At 42.2% G+C, this 14,213-nt stretch overlaps 1 non-coding gene across 1 annotated transcript; it reads right to left on the bottom strand.

Annotated features, from left to right (window-relative positions):
- Positions 1-329: 329 nt before the first annotated feature.
- On the bottom strand, positions 330-443 carry LOC140306270 (U5 spliceosomal RNA). The gene has a single exon (XR_011915593.1). It is a non-coding gene; the product is annotated as a U5 spliceosomal RNA (small nuclear RNA).
- Positions 444-14,213: the final 13,770 nt, after the last annotated feature.

The following is a 14,213-nucleotide window of genomic DNA, read 5'->3' on the forward strand; positions in this document are numbered from 1 at the left end:
AGATTTTGGTTGGAAATTCTCACCCACTCTCATCCGAAGACCTCTCCTCCCGCTTTTGTTGATATATAGTCGGGCATTCGAACCTTTTCTTACCCGCTTTTTACAAACTATGGTCGGACATTCAAACCTTCTTGTAGCCTAACACATCCACTCCTGCTTTTGATGATGTATGGTTGGGTATTCGCACCTTTTCTTATCCATTTGTCAGTAATTATGGGTGGACACTCCAGCTTCAAACATCGGCACAGTCGCAACAAGTAAGGCGACTCTACTCAGAGAAGTCAATCTGCACAGTAACAAGATTTCTTTTGCACAGACAGAAAGGGCTTCACCCGCAAAGGTAAAGCCTGCCAAAAATAGAACCAACTCATTAGTGCTGCTCGCCACGGAAGTCTTTAGTAAAAGGCGAAAGACTTGTACGTTATGAAGAGAAACCAGAGTACGATTATCCGTCACTGCAGGAGCAGGGCATCAGGCTAGTTGGCATGGCCACCTTCCCCATGGTGAGCTTTGCTTTGTTGAGACGCTTGCCCCCCCCCCCCCCTTGCTCCTCGGCTGACCATGTAGGAACAATCGGGCCCTATTCGATGGCTGCCTTGTCTTTTACTCTGTGCAAAAGACAAGGCAGCCACAAACACCACGGGAACACCGTATTGAGGCTTTGTTTTGACCGCTCATTCGGTGTCGCGTTTCTTTCAAGCAATTGTCCCGGTTAGCCCGCACTCGGCTCGCTCCCAGAGCCGTGTTAAAGTCTACTTCGCATTCACTCTCTTTTCTCAGCAGACTCTTGGGATTTTAACTATAAAATGAATTCCTTCACTCAAACTATGTTAAAACTGCTTTGTCCTTCATATTTACCATGTCTAGAAAGATTTAAACAAATCTAAAGTTTCAGGAATCCGAGAATACTTTCATGAGTTCTTCACGATTTCGGATTTTGCTATAAAATGAATTCCTTCACTCAAACTAAATTAAAACTGCTAAACCGCTAATCTGTTACATGTAAGGCATATGTCAAATTCACCGAAATAGGATCTAAGGTTATTCGGCCAATCGAGCTTTTGCAGCTTCGGTAAAAGAGTATAAGTTGAAGAGTTTGTGAATAAAGGTGTGCGCACACATAGTGAGCTGTAGTAAAATAGGCAGGGAGCAATGCCGGCTGGGGTATAGGTTCTTGTATGTTGTCTCACTGTTTGATTTGAATGTGTTGTGTAAGTGTCCTGTTGAATGTTACATGTTTGGGCTTTGACACGCTTCACTGTGGTTGTTAACTGTGTGGTGTGTCCTGAAATGTTATATGTTTGGGCTGTTTGACATGCTTAATGCTTGTCAGTAGCTACCCACTTATTCATATATAGCAACTGACAACATAAGAAGTCCGGACATACTTTGCTAGTAGTTGTAGAAGTATCCTTATTGATAATAGATAAACTAATTCATAGTGATAGAACAGTAGATGAACAGGTGCCTGCACATGTCTCACGAAAATAAAATGGGTGTATGATTGCTGACGGCAGAGCAATACTGCCAAACTTATGAGTTCTTGTGGCAAACTTGATTCAGTGTCTTGACGTGTATACGCTGTTTTGCTGACTTGATTGTCACAAGAAACAAAGTGTGTTTGATAAGATCCGACTATTTTATGACGGGAGAATCAGTATGTATGGATTCTGATGTGACTGATAAACCCATTCGTATCTTAAGCATAATCTAATACGTGAGACAATGCCCTGGCACACAATCAAAAAAAAAAAAGAGAGAGAGTGGTTTTGTGTCCCCACAGTCCATAATGTAGAAAAGAGAGAAAAAAGCCTTTCTGATTTGGTGTGTGTGCTCACAGTGCAGAGTGTAGAGAAAAGAGAGAAAAGAAAGCCGTTTTGGTGTCACGGGTGTTGTGACTTACACACACACATTTCTGAATTGAGAAAGGAAATTATTTTAGAGGAAGCACTAGAGTTTAGATCCCACATTTGTTGATAGACATTCATTTATTCTTTCTTTTAATCAGTTTTAAAGTGAATACTAACTGAGAAATGAAAAAGGTGAAGAGTTTAGAAGCTTGGTTCAAGAGCTAAAACTTGGTTTATGATCAGCTGAGTCTCTAAACAGAACAGCAAAGGGCTTCATCGAACATTTGAAAAAGATTCAGATTGTTAGAATATCCAGAGTTTATAGGAATGGTGGTGATTACTCTTATTTTCTAGAATGGAAATAACTGCACCATGTCTGTTTTATGAATTTAAGGGGCTAAAAAAGATGAGACAGGCTGGACCCGTGCCATACTAGTTAAGACCTGCCTGTGGATAACATGTTCTTTAAACTCTCACACACACAAACTCACACACATGTTCGCACACATACACCCATACACACACACACATTCTTGAGCTTGCTGCAAGATTAAACCTTTGCATTAACTGACTCCAGCAACTCTGAGTCTCATTGAGAGAATTTTCTCAACAATTGGGTCCTCAAACCAGATCTCGACGTTTTTTCCGCCGTTGTTGTTAACGTTTACACTGACAGTCAGTATGCCTTCTCAACTGTACATGTGTTAACACAGAATTGGAAAAACAGGTATGTTGACAAACCGTGCACGGGGGAGTCCAGTACTCCTAATGAAAGACCCCCTGCTGAATTGCGGTAATTAGGGGCCAGTGTCCACTGAAAGGGGGAAAAAGTGATGAGATCGTACTTTTGAATCAATGGCCAGAAGCCATTGGCAGTGCAGGCATTAACAATTATGGTGTTATTTCACCCATTAAAACTTAAGGTACCTCATGCAGTGGCTGTGATATGGTTACTTAACAAAATATCTTTACCAGACATCTCTACATAACTGTTCTTCTTTCAAAGCCACACCTTGTTGTCGAGAGATGTGCTACACTTAATCCATCCACACTGCTACCTACCCCACAGATGGAAAGCCTCATGATTGCATGTCAGAAATAACCATCAGTGTTTTACCCAGGCCAGACTTAACTGATATACGTTATGAAAATGCAGAAATAACTATATTTATTCGACAGGTCAAGCAAAAAACCCTGATGGCACAAATGCTACAGAATTTGCAGTAGTAACAGAAACTGAAGTTGTCTTAAAACAACCACTACCAAAAAATTACTCTGTTCAAGCAGTCGAATTAGTAGCTTTAACTGAAGCTTGTAAATTAAATTAAAAAATTGTTGTTAACGTTTACACTGACAGTCAGTATGCCTTCTCAACTGTACATGTGTTAACACAGAATTGGAAAAACAGGTATGTTGACATCCACAGCTAAATGTATAAACTACAAATATTTTATTATTATTAGATGTTATTCAATTGCCATCTACAATAGACTCGTATGAATGACCGGAAGGAAAACCATACTGCCAAAGAATTTGTTTAAATATGTTGCAGTATTGAGCCACGGACCATGTCATGTCTCAACAGGAGGGATGGAAGCAATAATGAACAAGGTTTTTACAGCATATGGTTTTACTAATTATTGAATTTTTTTTTTTTAAATAAATAAATTAATAAAGTTTTGTGTAGCAGGGCAATCTAAGACCAAAACGAAGATAATTCCCTAAGCCAGTGTATCTTTTTCAACATATTTGTTTGGATTTCATTATTTCATTATTGTGTAGATTTCATTGAACTAAATTAATGTTAAGGGAAACGATTCTGCTCAGTGACAACAGAGGTTTTTACCAAATGGACTGAAATATTTCCATGTGCACAAGCAGATGCACTCTCAGTAGCAAAAGCACGGGTAAAATAAATCATTTCTAGATTAGAAATTCCTGTAAAGATCTTCAGTGATAATTTGACACACTTTGTAAACAATGTCATCTCACTGATGGCAAAGAACTTAAAATAGACCTTAGAAACCACTGTGCATATCATCCACAATCAGCAGGTTTCGTGGAGAGACACAATGGAATAATTAAGTCAAGGCTGAAAAAAATCATGGAAGAAATGGGAAATATTGGGTTTACTGTTTACCATCCTAAAAATGCATCCTCCAAACTAGCACAAGATGAACTCTATTTGAGAAAAGGTATGGAAGACCATTCGTACTCCCACAGTCAAAACACAGTCATCAACTGACATGATGAAGAAAAAAAGAAAAAGAGAAGAAACCTTAGCAGAATACAAATATTAACAAGTAGAGAGATCTCTTCTGTTTAGTCTGTTCCAGGTGAACCGGTGAAGGAATCTCTGAAGACAGTAAAACTAGATCATCATCAAAGTGATAAAGAAAAAGAACTGGTCCAGGCCAATGGGGGGAAGGTCCATTTCAGGTACTACTTACATCACCCACAGCAGCTAAAGGACTTCTTGGATTCACTTATCACATTGTACCACGGCCTTCAGAAGTAGGGAAAGATTAGTTACCCAACACTGTTTTCTGAGGCAAAAGTCTGACTACAAAGGGGAATTCTCTCAACAGGAGGGGGTTCATCTCAACCTCAGTGAAGAAAACAACAGCTAACATGAGAACATAGGGTGTGACTAAAATAAGACAAGAAAAATGGATGGACAAAGGCTGTGGCATCCATTCAGATTACCAGGATTTTGTGGGTTAAGAGGAATCAGCTGTGTATTATTAATCATTACTCTTATTATAGTATTCCCAATTTTATGGTATGAAGCATGGATTAGCAGAAATAAAGATGATGCAGGACAGAGTACCACCACTGTCCCCTTGACATAGAAAGTGCCACACTAGTAATAACATTTATTTAAACTTGGAGATAAATGGAGAAAATAATCTCATATACAATAGCTGAGACAGAAAAAACAAAAAACCTTTGAAGACACAATTAAAACAACATTTAGAACATACAATAAGCTTAAAAGGAGTGACAAAGCTGCGACTGCGAAGGCATAGAAGTCTAATTAAAAACAGGAGCAGTAGGACAGACTTTTGTGAAATCTGAGTAAGCTCTGGGAATCAAATTTAGATAATGATCAGACTTGGCCTTTCTTATTTCTGCTGTACATTTATTTCTAAGCTTACTAAAAGCAAGGCAATGACCCGGGTCCCTCATATGCCCAGCTAGCATCCAAGGTTTATTTATTTTTTAAGTAAAGAAGACAGTTCTGCCGAAAGCCAGGGACTAGACCTGTTCTAAGTTCTATACTTTTTAAAAGGGGCGTGTTTATCAACTATGGAATTAGAAGATTTACAAAAATGGTCAAGTGCTAGATCTTCATCTGGGATTTTAACAGTGTCATGAGTATAACTATTCAACAGATCAGTTAAAAAAAAAAAGCCTGCTCATGGAGATGTTTCAGGATCTGGATACCAAGCGTGGACCTAATGTTTTCATTTTTGCAATTCTGATACAGGCTATTGAGCAGTGATAACTAACACCAAGTTCAGATACTGTGGATTTTCTACCTTTGATTTGTTAAGATTGAACCAATCAGGGACAACCTTGAAGGATCTCTTAAGTTTGGTTTTGTAGGATCAGTAATTACCTGAGAAAGGTTGATATTGGTACACACCTTTTTTAAATGATCAGAGGCAGAGTTCAACTTGTTTAAATTAAAATTGCCACACAGAGATTGGGTTTAGGCCACATGCACACAGAATGACATCAACAAATATAAGAAATATTAAACATTTACACATAGATTTTTGAATACATGTAGAGGAATGATACTTTGAAATGTGCTCATTGCGGAGTTATGATCAGTTGAGTAATGAAGGTTGAACTATTCTGGGAAAGAGGTTCTATTCCCAGCATCATGATGGACACTCCTGATATAGAAGGTTTCGCTAACACATTGGAATTGTTTTACTATTTTCATATGCATGTGCAATGAAGAATTGCTTGCTGCTGATAAATGCAAAGAAGAGCAGCTTACACATAGATGCTCACATATAGGCTGCTGAATGCAATGAAGACCTGCTTATCCAGTAAAGTTCAATGTCAATGTGTAATATTCAACTAGAAAATTTCTGAAGAAATTTTGATGGGTGCCCAGCTGCTGCCCGTCTTCTGCCCGTCCACACAGACACACAGATGAGAGCTGCTAGTTGCCAGATATTTCAAATCCAGTCTGAAAAATTAGATTTTGAGTTGTTCTGGTGAAATCTGCCTGCTTTAGACACATAAGGCCCGGTTGATCTGTTCAGAATAATGGAGAACATATGAGTCATTTGTCTCCTCAGCAGCTGGTATGAACCTGTTAATCTGTTCAGATTAATGGAAATTTATGAGTTAGTGTGCGCTATCGTGCGCATTTGTCTCGTCAGCAGCTGCCATGAACCTGTTAATCTGTTCAGATTAAAGAAAATTTATGAGTTAGTGCGCGCTATCGCACGCATTTGTCTCATCAGAAGCTTTTTTAAACTGTCATATTTGAGAATTGGCTTAGTCAAAATTTTTAAAAATTGAACTTTTCTGTAAGAGAAAGCTCTGCTGAGTGAGGCAAAGTACACGGAATGAAGGCCTGAGCCACAGAGAGACAGAGGAGGACAGGCTGTGCCCCCTGAGAACAAACAGCTGTTTGAATGGATTTAAAAGTCAAAAATTTTAAAAATTGAACTTTTCTGTAAGAGAAAGCTCTGATGTGATTTATATCAAGGTCCTGTTTAAAATATAGGTTTTATAGTAGTTTGAATACAGCCTTCACTGTCAGCTTAAAGAAGCGAAGGAGGGCCTGTTTATCATGGAAATGTGTGATTTTGCTCTGAATCTGAGGTGATTTGAGAGCAAAAGCATAAGTTAAAGCACAAATATGGAAAGAAGACATAAATAGCTTCATGTTAAGCTAGAATTTATCCAGTTTTAAGAGAAATTGCGGATGTTAAGGAGGTTTTAGGCTGTGAATAGTGTGGAGGATGAGTGGTTTCTGTGAATTTCCCTGTATTTCTAATGGAGAGGGACAGTGCTGATTCTAAGGTCATTTTCTAAAAACCATTTTAGTAATGAGAGAGAAAAATACAAGCTCACTTCTGCAGACCCAGACGCACGTTTTGAGGTATCATATGTGTGCTTTAGACAGCATGAGTGAGGGTAACCACACAGAAGGAAAGCCTCAGCCAGAGAGAGACAGGAGGACAGGCTGTGCCCCCTGAGAACAAACAGCTGTTTGAATGGATTTAAAAGTCAAAATTTAAAAATATTTAACTTTTCAATAAGAGAAAGGTCTGCTGAAGACACTCATGTGATTTATATCAAGGTCATGTTTAAAATACAGATTTTATAGCAGTTTGAATAAAGCCTTCACTGTTACTTTAAATGAGTGAAGGAGGGCCTGTTTATCATGGAAATGTGTGATGTTTGTCAACAGCTGCAGCTCTCTCCCTGTATAACCTGCAGAAATTGCATTTTGGATACTATGACCTCCTGTGAGACAACTGGAAGAGCGAAGAAGCTGCCATCAGAAATCAAGTGATTAATAGTTAAAATGGCTTCAGTGTATTATACAGCAGGGAGTGGAAGAGTGATGTCATCAGTGATAGCAATGTTTGTCAACAGCTGCAGCTCTCTCCCTGTATAACTGCAGAAATTGCATTTTGGATACTATGACCTCCTGTGAGAAAACTGGAAGAGCGAGGAAAATAATTTGAAGACCGTAAGAAGCAGAAGGCTTGGAGGAACGCGGCAATGTAGTTTTTATTTCAATGGAGTGAAAACAATTTAAACGGCAGCGAGTTGAACACAGTTGAACCTGTCTCTGGCGTTCCACCAAATTTCCATTGGAGTTAGTGAGAGAAATTGAAAGGTTTCTCTCGCTTCAAGGCTCATAGCTCATTCTGTAAATGTGAGCTATTTAGTAGTTACATCAGCTGAAAGAGGACAAGTGTACCTACATTTTAAGGTATAATTTGTTTGTCTGAGTTAAACAGCATGAAAGTTAGAGGCATTTGTTTGAATATCAGAAAAAGTTAAAATGATCAGTCTGCCACTCTAATCTTCTCATTCATAAAAATCAAGAAGGAGCAAAAAGGTTCATGTTTTTTTAAACTGTCATATTTCAGAATTGGCTTAATATTTGAAAAAGCTGTATAATCAGATAATAGCTGAATGTCTTGTGAACATTTTAAAGTTTGAATGATGTCTCTGTGATACCGTATGGCTGAGTTACTGCCCTCTAAAATAGGACAGTTTGGGGCTCCTAATTAGTTGCTGTGGGCAACAGCTGCATGTGCCCACTGACAAATCTGCACCTCACTTTGTCCCCTTAAAATCATGGGGTTTTCATTTTGAGGAAGATATCTGGAACAAACGGTCGCTGTTCGAAAAGTAGAAGTCGTATCCGAATAATTCTTTTACCGTGAGCGCCAGAAGGGACGGGGGAAGCCAGCGGTGTCATTTTTATTCTTCTACCCCCCGTGGCTTTCTGAAGAAATTTTGATGGGTGCCAAGCTGCTGCCCGTCCACACAGAGACATATGAGTTAATGTGCTGAGAGTTGAAGGTCAAATTGAAGGTTCACCATTACATGATCATAATCCAGTCTGAAATATGAGATTCTGGCTTGTTCTGGTGAAATCTGCCTGCTTTAGACACACCCGGTTGATCTGTTCAGAATAATGGAAAACATATGAGTGAATGTGCGCTATCGCACACATTTGTCTCATCAGGGGCTGGCAGGAACCTGTTAATCTGTTCTGAATAATGGAAATTTATGAGTTAGTGCGCGCTGTCGCGCGCATTTGTCTCTTCAGGGGCTGGCATGAACCTGTTAATCTGTTCAGATTAATGAAAATTTATGAGTTAGTGCGCGCTATCGCGCGCATTTGTCTCTTCAGGGGCTGGCATGAACCTGTTAATCTGTTCAGATTAATGAAAATTTATGAGTTAGTGCGCGTTATCGCACACATTTGTCTCATCAGGGGCTGGCAGGAACCTGTTAATCTGTTCTGAATAATGGAAATTTATGAGTTAGTGCGCGCTATCGCGCGCACTTGTCTCATCAGGGGCTGGCATGAACCTGTTAATCTGTTCAGATTAATGAAAATTTATGAGTTAGTGCGCGTTATCGCGCGCATTTGTCTCATCAGGGGCTGGCATGAACCTGTTAATCTGTTCTTAATAATGGAAATTTATGAGTTAGTGCGCGCTATCGCGCGCATTTGTCTCTTCAGGGGCTGGCATGAACCTGTTAATCTGTTCAGATTAATGAAAATTTATGAGTTAGTGCGCGTTATCGCACACATTTGTCTCATCAGGGGCTGGCAGGAACCTGTTAATCTGTTCTGAATAATGGAAATTTATGAGTTAGTGCGCGCTATCGCGCGCATTTGTCTCATCAGGGGCTGGCATGAACCTGTTAATCTGTTCAGATTAATGAAAATTTATGAGTTAGTGCGCGTTATCGCGCGCATTTGTCTCATCAGGGGCTGGCATGAACCTGTTAATCTGTTCTTAATAATGGAAATTTATGAGTTAGTGCGCGCTATCGCGCGCATTTGTCTCATCAGGGGCTGGCATGAACCTGTTAATCTGTTCAGATTAATGAAAATTTATGAGTTAGTGCGCGCTATCGCGCGCATTTGTCTCATCAGGGGCTGGCATGAACCTGTTAATCTGTTCTGAATAATGGAAATTTATGAGTTAGTGCGCGCTATCGCGCGCATTTGTCTCATCAGGGGCTGGCATGAACCTATTAATCTGTTAAGATTAATGAAAAACATGAGTTAGTGCGCACTATCGCGCGCATTTGTCTCATCAGGGGCTGGCATGAACCTATTAATCTGTTCAGATTAATGGAAAACATATGGCCCTCTTGCCCTCCTGTCCTCTTGCCCTCCTGCCCTCTTGCCCTCTTGCCCTCCTGCCCTCTTGCCCTCTTGCCCTCCTGCCCTCTTGCCCTCTTGCCCTCTTGCCCTCCTGCCCCCCTGCCCTCCTGCTGCCCTCCTCCTGCCCTGCTCTTGCCCTCTTGCCCTCCTGCCTTGCTCCTGCCCTAATGCTGCCCTCCTCTTGCCCTCTTGCCCTCCTGCCCTCTTGACCTGCTCCTGCCCTTCTACTGCCCTTCTGCTGCCCTAATGCACCTGCCCTAATGCTGCCCTCCTGCCTTGCTCCTGCCCTAATGCTGCCCTCCTCTTGCCCTCCTGCCCTCTTTCCCTCTTGCCTTGCTCCTGCCCTAATGCTGCCCTCCTCTTGCCCTCTTTCCCTCCTGCCCTCCTGCCCTCTTGCCCTCTTGCCCTGCTCCTGCCCTTCTGCTGCCCTTCTGCTGCCCTAATGCTGCCCTAATGCTCCTGCCCTAATGCTGCCCTCCTGCCTTGCTCCTGCCCTAATGCTGCCCTCCTCTTGCCCTCTTGCCCTCCTGCCCTCTTGCCCTCCTGCCCTCTTGCCCTGCTCCTGCCCTTCTACTGCCCTTCTGCTGCCCTAATGCACCTGCCCTAATGCTGCCCTCCTGCCTTGCTCCTGCCCTAATGCTGCCCTCCTCTTGCCCTCCTGCCCTCTTTCCCTCTTGCCTTGCTCCTGCCCTAATGCTGCCCTCCTCTTGCCCTCTTTCCCTCCTGCCCTCCTGCCCTCTTGCCCTCTTGCCCTGCTCCTGCCCTTCTGCTGCCCTTCTGCTGCCCTAATGCTGCCCTAATGCTCCTGCCCTAATGCTGCCCTCCTGCCTTGCTCCTGCCCTAATGCTGCCCTCCTCTTGCCCTCTTGCCCTCCTGCCCTCTTGCCCTCCTGCCCTCTTGCCCTCTTGACCTCCTGCCCTCTTGACCTCCTGCCCTCTTGACCTCCTGCCCTCTTGCCCTCCTGCCCTCTTGCCCTCTTAACCTCTTGCCCTCCTGCCCTCTTGCCCTCCTGCCTTGCTCCTGCCCTCCTGCCCTCTTGCCCTCCTGCCCTCTTGCCCTCCTGCCTTGCTCCTGCCCTAATGCTGCCCTCCTGCCCTCTTGCCCTCCTGCCCTCTTGCCCTCTTGACCTCCTGCCCTCTTGCCCTCTTGCCCTCCTGCCCTCTTGCCCTCCTGCCCTCCTGCCCTCTTGCCCTCTTGCCCTCTTGCCCTCTTGCCCTCCTGCCCTCTTGCCCTCCTGCCGCCTTGCTCCTGCCCTCTTGCCCTCCTGCCCTCTTGCCCTCCTGCCCTCCTGCCCTCCTGCCCTCTTGCCCTCTTGCCCTCTTGCCCTCTTGTTCTCCTGCCCTCCTGCTGCTATGTTTACTCTGCCCTCATCAGCCATCTTGGCTCTGCCCTTATCAGCCATCTTGGCTCTGCCCTCATCAGCTGTGATAGAACAGGGCAGCCATCTTGGGTGTGGTCAGCATTAGTTGCTATGGGCAACAGCTGTGCCTGCCAACTGCCAACTGCAGAATCTGCACCTCACTTTGTCCCCTTAAAATCATGGGGTTTTCATATTGAGGCAGAAATCTGGATAAAAACGCTCGCTGTTCGAAAAGTAGAAGTCGGATCCGAATAATTCTTTCACCGTGAGAGCCAGAAGGGAAGGGGGAAGCCAGCGGTTTTATTCTTCTAACCCCCGTGGCTCCTTTATTATGGCAGTTTTAAAATTATTTTTCCGACTGATTTCAGGGCTCGCCCGTTTTATAATGGGATGCAATGTTCCCTCTCTGCGCTCACAGGTGATTTGTGAGAAATCTGTGAGGCCAAGCTCAATGACAGTCACATTGGGTGAAACACAACTAAAATACCTACGTTTTGATGTATAATTTATCCAGATCAGGCAGATATTTTGGACGTGAGAGGAATTTGTTCGAGAAATGTTCTTTTAATGATTTTTAGAGTGACAGTTACAGTGTAACTGACATGAGACGACCTCCTCTGGACACCTAAAACGTAAACTGCCGTTGTGTCAAAGCTGTATAAGCTATTAACAAGCCCTTTACCACAGTTAAAGCTGAGTCTTTCCTGTCACACACAAACTTTGAATGATGTGTGTGTGACGCTGTATGGCTGAGTTCAGAGGCCTCCAATGTGAGGGCCCCAAACTGCCTCGTTAAGGCCTTCTCCATTCATTTTCCCATTGACAATTTGCCCGCTTTTTCCCATTTATCCGCTAATCCTTTCGAGTAATGAGAGAGAAAAATACAAGCACACCTCTCCCCATTGGCGCGCACGCAGCCATGTATTTTTTATTTTAGTCGGACCTTCGCTGCGGGACGAGTAGCGCGCCGAAAAACGTGACAGAAGCGGGAGAATAATAAGTATGAGCAATAGTAATATGTGTGCCCTGCCTTTGGCATTGGGCACCCATAATTAGGATTTGCAAAACAGTGAAGTTAAACAATGAATGGGTCCATAGTCGGTATGAGAAGACTACAGGAATATTTACCTGGGTGTATGTTCAAACAGAGATGAGAAAATTGCGATACATAATTGTTTGTTTGTTTGTTAGTATGTATATGAATGTTATGTGTATAAACTGTGTTGAGTTGTAGTTACTCAGTAGTGTCTCAGCCGACGGGGGAAGCCTTGCGGTGACAACAAAAGCAGTGTTTTACTGATCAGTCAAGTTGCTCCAGTGTACTCCATACAAACTGGTTGGCTACTGAAGGGATAGAAAATGGGGAATACTTGTTTTAAAGCAAACAAGGAATTAGATGGGAAAAATACATGTTTTAACGGGACCCAGACAATATTAAATACTCACACAGATGGGAGAAGAAGTGTAGTTTTGTAGGAAATCACAAAATTATTACATAAAATTTGTGAAATCAATTGAAGAATGCCTTTCTGAAGAGCTGTTTACCACAGATGAGCAGCTTTGCGACCAAGCACGTTGTAGATTGCTTTACTGCCAAAATGATCTAATTTAATGGATTGGTTTAGACATGCAGCATTTTAAGAACAAAGAGAGAAACAAAAAGGGACAACGCTTCATGGTGGAAGGTGATGTATGAATAACTGTGTATATGATGAAGGAGAGACCATTTGAGCAGCACAGCCATTTCGCAATACAGGGACAGCAGTCCAAGTTAAAGGATCTCCCACATGGTATCACCTGTCACACTGTGTCAAGGCATCAAAAGGAGAAAAAATCACCAAACTCAAGGACAAAGAGACGAAGACTCCGGTGAACGAAGAGAAAGGACTGACAAACCAGAAATACAAAAGGATGCTCGATATCAAGATCCAGAAGAAGAGGCTAACAATGCCACAAACACTTACGATGCTGGGAATGATGCCAGCAATGAACAGAGAAGAAGATTCAGTGTCATCAATCTGCAACACGTGCCTCTAATGAGGGGGTGAATATAGAATCCTCAACAATTACAACATCTCTGGGAACTGTGACAACAACAAGGTTTAAACCATTTTGATATATATTGTAACCTATTGGCTAAGGAATAGTGCTGAAAATGAGGTCAATCTAATCCACCACTGTCCTTGGTCTTCTGTAGGGTTTTTAAACTAATACGTGGTGGTTTGTTTTTCCACAGAAATTTGGAGATGCATGAATCTAGTGACTTAAACCAAGTAGCAGATGGTTTTATGGGGATCATTGAGAACAAATAGTTAACTTTTGGTAGTATCATCATTTTAATGGTTGTAACTCTCCCCATAAGTGATATAGGTAAGGACGAGATCTTTAATAATTGCACATAATTTAGCTTTGTTAGCTCTGAGAGCCTGGAGGAAATGTTTATGCCTAAATATCTAATATTTCCTGACTGTAAAGTGATCGCAGGTATATTCTGGACCCTACAGTTAATGGGCAGAACTGTGGTCTTAGACCAGTTGATAGAGTAGTCAGAAAGTGCTGAGAATTTATTTATGAGTGTGATCGTGTGAGTGAGAGACGTCTGTGAGTTCTGAAGGAAAAGTAATACATCATCAGCATAAAGACTTATTTTATGCTCAATATTTTGGGGTTGGATTCCATTAATATTTCTATCTTGTCTGATAGCAGCTGCTAAAGGTTTGATGAAAATAGCAAAAAGTGAGGGAGAAAGTGGGCAACCCTGTCTCGTACCTCTCTGCAGACTGAAGCTTGGAGAAGTTTGATCATTTGTCCTGACACTTGCATTTGGGGAGCTTTATAATATCCTTATACAGTTGATGAAGTGTGACCCAAACCCGAATTTGTTTAATGCTGCGAATAAAAATTTCCAGTTCACTCCATCAAATGCTTTTTCTGCATCTAGAGAGTCGATTGTGGTTTCCAAGTTGTTGATGGTAGAATAGTCTATGAGATTAATGATCCGGTTTGTGAACGAACTGTTGTGCCTACTACTCTTCAGCCTGTCAAATGAAACGTAGAATTTGAAACGTGACAAATGAACGAAGACCCAAGGAGTTGAGTCGTAAAC

The sequence above is a fragment of the Leuresthes tenuis genome, unplaced genomic scaffold (assembly GCF_036924035.1).
Source record: "Leuresthes tenuis unplaced genomic scaffold, fLeuTen1.0.hap1 SCAF_4, whole genome shotgun sequence".
Taxonomy (NCBI): domain Eukaryota; kingdom Metazoa; phylum Chordata; class Actinopteri; order Atheriniformes; family Atherinopsidae; genus Leuresthes; species Leuresthes tenuis.